General features: G+C 43.7%; 1 long non-coding RNA gene across 1 annotated transcript; it reads right to left on the bottom strand.

Annotated features, from left to right (window-relative positions):
* Positions 1–3,688: 3,688 nt before the first annotated feature.
* On the bottom strand, positions 3,689–6,685 carry LOC148004751 (uncharacterized). The gene is made up of 3 exons (XR_015624758.1): positions 6,256–6,685; positions 5,856–6,009; positions 3,689–4,417 (listed from the first exon to the last, which is right to left on the bottom strand). It is a non-coding gene; the product is annotated as an uncharacterized LOC148004751 (long non-coding RNA).
* Between the last annotated feature and the right edge of the window lie 284 nt (positions 6,686–6,969).

Here is a 6,969-nt window from a genome sequence, read left to right as displayed (position 1 = left end):
AGACCTGGGATTTGGAGGGAAATCAATATGTCTATACAGATGTGTAAATCTTATTCACATCTATATCTGTGAAAATACACACACATGTGAGAAGTACACATATGAAAAGTGTGATTGTTTGTATTTGTGATTGTATTTTCTTTCCTCCACACTGAAATTTCTGATTCTCAAGGACACGGGGAGCAATAGAAACTCAGAATCCCCCAATTTAATAAAGATGGAGAAAAAAATTTATCAAAAAAAAGAAACTCAGAATCTACAATCACTCATTTGTTTTATCCCATATTATATAGAAAGCACACTCAGAACCCTACCACTGAAGACATTTTAAAATGTTTTTGTGCACAATCACTCCATCTATCCTATTTAAAAATATATTTGCCTTCATCTAAGCCATCAGAAATCCACTTGTGTATTTCATGCTCTCTTTAACTCTTATAGAGTCTCAGTTTTTTTCCAGTGTTCCTCCTGAGTGTGTCTGGTCATTTCGCCTGTGCCAGCTGTGTTCCCTAGGAGATTTCTCAGAAAGGGCTAGATTGCTGCTCACATTACGTCTGTCTTCCTTTGTATCTGGCGTTCACTTCTGCTGAATATGCAATCTTTGACTCACATTTTCTTCTCTTGAATATCTTGAACATACTCCATTTTCCTCTGGCATAAAATGTTTCTGTCAAAAAGTGTGATAATAATTTAATGTTCTTTTTCTTTTATTCTAGATGCTCAAAGTGGTTTTTTTCCTTTCTTTTTTCTTAGAGCTCTGCAATTTTATTAAAAATCTTTCTTGGAGTTGATTGCTTTGATCAGTGTCCCCAGGTACACAATGTACTTCTTCCTCCCAAAGAACTATCCACGCTATCATCACAAAAAGAGCCTTCTTTGTTCCTGATAATACTATCTAGTTTTTCTGGTAGTAATGTACCCACTTCAACTTTATTCTGGCTAACATTAGTATGGGATGTCTTCCCATAGTCTTTTACTTTTTCGAAAATAGGTCTTTTTTATTTTCAAAGAATTTGCAGGCTTGTGAACAGGTTACCACAATCCCTTCGCTTCTTTGTTTTCACAGTCTTCCCCTCTCCGAAAATCCCATGTCAGCCACTTGTTATGGTTAATGAGGTCACGATGACATGTAATCATCACCCAAAGTCTGTGTTCGACATTAAGGTTCTTGTGTTCTGGATCATCTGAATATCCTGTGGCTTTCTGAAGTGTACCCCACCCACCACTGTCACAGTATCACACACTCCTGCTCCTGCAGTCTTCTCTGCTCCTCATAGCGCTCCCCTCCCAAACCCTCGCAGCCCCTGGGATGGCATGTTAATGGAGAGATTATCTTACTTGCCTTAATTGACGGGGAAGGAGGTGACGCTGTCCCCTGGTTTGGGGCCCTGGACTGTAGAGCACCAAGCACCTTGCTGAGTACCAAGCCAGCACATCCACACCTTCTCTCTTTATTCTGGGTGTCTCTGACCAGCTGCCTCAAGCTCCTGCAGCCGACACTTGCTGCACAATGATGGAGTGTAACCTGGGCTAAAATACACCCTGTCTCCCCTGGGTTACTCTTTATCACAGCAACAGAATTTGGAAAGCCTAGGACAACCCCTGGGTTTTTTTTTATTGTCTTTATAAATTTTCCTTTTCTTGAACCTCACATAGTTAGCATCACACAGTATGATAGCTGCTCTCAGTTAAGAATACAGCGATCGGATTCCTCCGTGTCTTTTCATGGTTTCATGGTTCATTTCTGCTTCACTGGACACTACCTCAAGCCAGGATGAGGATGTGCAATAATTTATTTATCCATTCATCAATTGAGAGCTGTTTTGTTGGACACCAGATTGAGACAGTTATGGACACAGCTGCTGTAGGATTTGAGTGTAAAGAACCAACCTTCTCAACTCTGTGAGAGAGTCCAAGGGGCAGAAGGGTTGGGTCAGGTGGTAGGGTGGGAACCCTTGCTTTTGTCTGGCCAACAAGCATCTCTCGGGAGGCTGTCCCGTTCACACCCCAGCAGCCATCCATGAGGTTGCACAGTGCTTCCAATCCTGGAGTTGTTTGGTCCGGCCAGTGGTTTGGGTTTTTTGGTTGTTTGTTTGTTTGTTTGTTTGGTTGGTTGGTTTTGGTTTTCTCTAATGGCTGTATTAACTTGCAGTTATCGCACATAATGTTGGGCGTTGTTTTGTATATTTATTTCCAGCTGTGTGAACCTCTCTTGTGAGATGTCTGATCACATCTACTGTTCATTTTCCTGATGTCAACTCTCCAAGTTCTTTGCATATTTTGGATAACTGTTCTTGATTAGATATGTCTTTTGCAAATATTTCCCTTATAGCTTTAGATTTCCAGGATCTTTGCATACCTGCTCACAACAGGCACTAGTTCCAGCCCTTTGTGAGTGGTAGCTGCCACTCACCACAATCCTTTTAGGGAACATTTTCTACAACCTCCCAGTGGTGGTGTTTGGAGGCAGGCTTTCTCCAGTTGTCACCAGGGGCTCGCTGTTCCACCATGGCTTCTGGCAATCACTCAGGTAGTGCTATCAGCCCAGCCCTGGGTTTTAAAGTGAGCAAAATAAGCACATTTGGGGGAAGTGATGAGGCCAGAACCCAGGGGCCTGAGAAGGGAGCAAGGTGCACTGGGATCCTGGCGCAGTGTTTCCACCTGTCCCTCAGGTATTAGACATTTTGAAGAGATTTCTTCTTGGCATAACCCTAGACTGACCAAAGGTGACTGAAGAGTTGACTTCTGTTCAAAGGAAGTGGGGCATTTAAGGGTATTTAAGGCAGCCTTTGGTGCAGCGACTGAGCATGGAGGAGGAGTGTTGAGTGGGAAAATGCAGGAGAGACTTGCTCCATTGCCTTCTACTAAGTAAATGTGTGTTCCTTTGTCCGTTATTAGAGTCAATATAACTGCAGAAGGTTGCTCCTGCTGTACTCAGGGCAATAAGCACAGCTCTCGTCTGTTCAGGTTTAGGGACTGTCAATCTTTTGCTGTTGGTGTCAGATTGTTTGAAACAAAACTGGTCCATCTCTACACTCTCACACACATCTAAAACTTTTGGTTCTAACATTCTTAGCATCTCCGTGCATTTAATCTTACTCATAAAAACATGATTCCATTGATGCAATAGATTTCACGGCCCTGAACATCTTTATAGAGGATGAAAAACAAAAAAACAAACAAAAACCCCCAATATCAGAAGATCCCAGAGTTCCTGATTCCCTTCTCAGGCTTGTGGGTTTCACCATCTTCCCTTACCCAACTGAGTTTATCTTGCTTACTTTAAAAACAAACCCAAAGCTAGCTGGATGGCTCTGTGGATAAATACACTTGCTATGCATGCCTGACTTACCTGAATTTGATCACCAGAATTCATGGTGAGATGTTTGTATGTATGCATGTATATATGCATGTATGTATGTGTATATGTATATGTATGTGATATATATATCATAGCAAATAAACATATAAATTGATGCCCAATATTATGTGTCATTAGGTAACTGCAAGTTAAAGCAACTGTCAAAATAAAATAAATAAAGCTACTAGCTGCACCAAATGCTGGTAAGGATTCAAAGTATTGTAAAACATATATATATATATGTATATATATATATATATATATGCACACACACACATATATATGCACACAATGATAAGAATGATAAATAAATGACACAATTATATATACAGGCCACTCGCTAGGAGCTTTATAAGGTGTGGGTAATGAGATACTCAAACTTTGACTTTTCTTCCTCTTTCCTGTGCAGTGGGGCTTTCCTGGCAGCCTGGCAGGATGCTCAGAATGCTTACTGTCAGTAAAAGTCCCATTCCTCTTGATCCAGAGATTTAAGGAGCCAAGAAAGGAAGTGGGATTTCCAGATGAGGATTGTGTCGTTGGAAACCATGTTGGAATTTGGATAAACTTTATTTCCAGATGGAAACAGTGCCCTCCTAAGAACTTGCCAGATGATGGTTTGCAAAACAATTGTACTCTTCAGGGACCTGGGACAGTGTCCAAATGGGGTTTTTATGGTTCTAGAGTTCCACATGATCCAGTCTCTTTTCAAAATCACATTCAAACAAAATACATTTATCAACTAAAAGTAGTTTTTGAAGCATGCAAGTCCTTATTTGTGTCTCTTAAAGATAGGGTCCAATTTACAGTCCTAGGCAACCCAGGGGACAACCAGGTCTTCACTCCACTCCAGTTCTGCTCAGCAAAAGCTACTCCATAGCACATGTCCATCTCCCAGACATTTCCAAAGCTTCCCCTGACATCCTTGGGAGACTGGAGGAGTCCCAACTGCAGCAGGAGCACAGATGCGTGGTCTAGAAACCTTGACACCCATTTAGGGAAATGCAGGCTCATCAGTAGATGTTTTCCATGTGTCCTGGTGTGAAGAGTGACTTAAACCTAGGGGACAGGTGAGGCAATTTGATGAGACATTACCCAGTGGCAAGAGATACACAAAATATGTAGGTAGGCCCAGGAGAGTGGAGATCAGAGAAAAGTAAGCAGGTCATCAGCAACAATGGCAAAAAGAAAGTAGTAAATGTCCAAAATGTAGGAAAATTATGGTGACCCAGGTAGTAGTTGAGGTTCCCTGGCAGTGTTGGCAAATCCAGGCAAATGTTCGAGCCTGTAAAATAAGGCCTTGGGTGTGGACACCCAGTGCAGGGGGATTATATAAGACACTGTATTACAAGTGCGACCTACATGGACCCTAAATCACAGGGAGAAAACAGAGCTTAGTGTTACAAAGATTAGCGATTAGAGGGGAACAATAGAAGAACTGAATACAACAGAACCAACAGAACCCCAAGTGCCCAGTGTGCCAGGGAGACAGTTAGAGTGTGGGCCACACTTAGACTCCTGCCAGATGGATCAGAAGCCGCTAATTACGTTGGGTAAGCGGCACAACCATCTCAATGGAGTGTCCTTCTTCCTGACGGGGGCTAGAGACCTCTACTCATAGAGAACTTGGAGACATGTAATGGCAGGATAGTTTTAAGCCATTTGAAGCTATATGGTGCGATTATTTACAATAAAGCTTTAGATATAGCTAATTGAATGAGGGGTGATGGGGCAGAAAACAATTCCTGGGGTTTTGGACCCCAGAGCTAGAGTGATGAAGAATGACTCTTCAGCTGCTGGATATTTCTAGGACTGCGGAAGAGAAGCAATGCATGAGAATGTCACGGGGTACAGGCACAGCCAGACTTGGAAAAGCATACCCTGTGCTTTATCTGGGCTCAGTTTAAATAGTTAGCTGCCTGTGAGTAACCTGCGGCGGCTCACTGACAGCTGGCTACTCACTGTACCAGTTGGTCACAGGCTGTGGAGACAGAACAGTAAAAGGTTTACCCGAGAATGTGAGGACCTCGGCCCAGTTCTGTGTCCCACATAAAGAGCCAAGTAAGGGGCAAGTACTTGTAGTACCAGGGCTACGAGGTGAGGATGGTAGGCTTTCAGATCTCAACGGGCAGCTGATCTAGACTGCTCGGTAAGTTCCAGGCTAATAAGAGATCCTGTTTCAGAGTGGGATGGGGGAAGGAAAGTGAATGGTGATATGGTGATTATCCTCTGGCCTTCCTGTGCCACACATAGACACACACACACACACACACACACACACACACACACACACACACACACATACTCAGACATATACTCAGAACACACAGACATACACAGACATGCACACAGAAACAAAGACACAGACACACAGACACAGACATGTACTCAGACACACACACACACACAGACATACACACACACACACACACACACACACACACACACACAGACACTCGCACAGACATACACATTTGGTTAGAGTCTTTTTACTCACCAGGTTAAGCTTTAGTTCACTGATTTTGGAGATACCCTTTAGGTCAATAGGAGAGTAGTTCTGTCATGTTTGTTCCTCTTGCCTTCCACCATTGTCATCATATGCCATCTGCCCATTCTGGTTGGGTCTGGAAGCGAAGCCTGGGTGCAGGTAACTGTTAGGGAAATGTAGGACCAAGTGAACACAGCAGTGAACAAGATCAGCCGAGTGACCTGTTCATAAGCCAGTCTTCTGGCGTGTGGGAGTCCTCCCTATAAGAGCTGCCCTGTAAACAATAGCTTGGTGGGCTAGTCTGGCTACCATGCCTTTGTTCCTTAGGACAAAGAGGCTAAGCATAGTATTAGCTTCAGATCAAGTCCCACACTGAGCCAAGGTCACACAGAGGCTCCCCTAGCCTCACCTCCCAGCTCCTGGTAGGCAATAGTGCCCAGCACGGACGCCCACAGTTGAGATCTGGGGAGAGGGGATATTCATTATCTTTTGTCCTTCCTGCTGGTACTGCAGAAGCCGCTCCACTGAGTGAGAGCATCTGCTCCCACCATTCACCAGCTGCTGTAAACGAATTAAAAGTGCCATTTGAGACTGTGATCATTCAATGATGAGGCCGTGAATTAGGGCAGAACGGCAGAATTGCCACCTCGTTTTCAAACACAGATTACTGGAGTTGAGTTTATCTTGTATACTGCGGCTCTGGGAAGAGGCATGTGGGATTCTCCAGCAGAAGGGAGGGAAAGAAGCACCACACTTGAGTAGGAAGACTAAACCAGAGGAGCGGCAGCAGAAAGTCTGATGCTCCAATTAAATGGGACTGCAGCAGCGTCTGATGTCCCAAGACACCGAGAACAAGGGACTCTAAATAAAGCACTTTCAGACAACTGAAAGCAAACACTTTTCCCCAAAAATGGAAACTTCTAAAAACACGTTCATTGTTCCATGCCGTAACAGAGCCATGTCCCAAGAAGGCATGTGGAGTTATTTGCCCTGGTGCTAACTGACCCCTAGCTAATGTGTTTTTCTATTTGGGGACTGACGGTCGGTCTCTCTCTCTCTGCCAGATACCACTTCTCAATGTGTGGTGCCCAACTCTGCTTGCCTGTTTGAACTCAGCAGGAAC

Source organism: Rattus norvegicus, chromosome 7 (genome assembly GCF_021556685.1).
Source record: "Rattus norvegicus strain SHRSP/BbbUtx chromosome 7, alternate assembly SHRSP_T2T, whole genome shotgun sequence".
Taxonomy (NCBI): domain Eukaryota; kingdom Metazoa; phylum Chordata; class Mammalia; order Rodentia; family Muridae; genus Rattus; species Rattus norvegicus.
The sequence above is the reverse complement of the archived record's forward strand: the minus strand, read 5'-3'. Positions and strand labels throughout refer to the sequence as shown.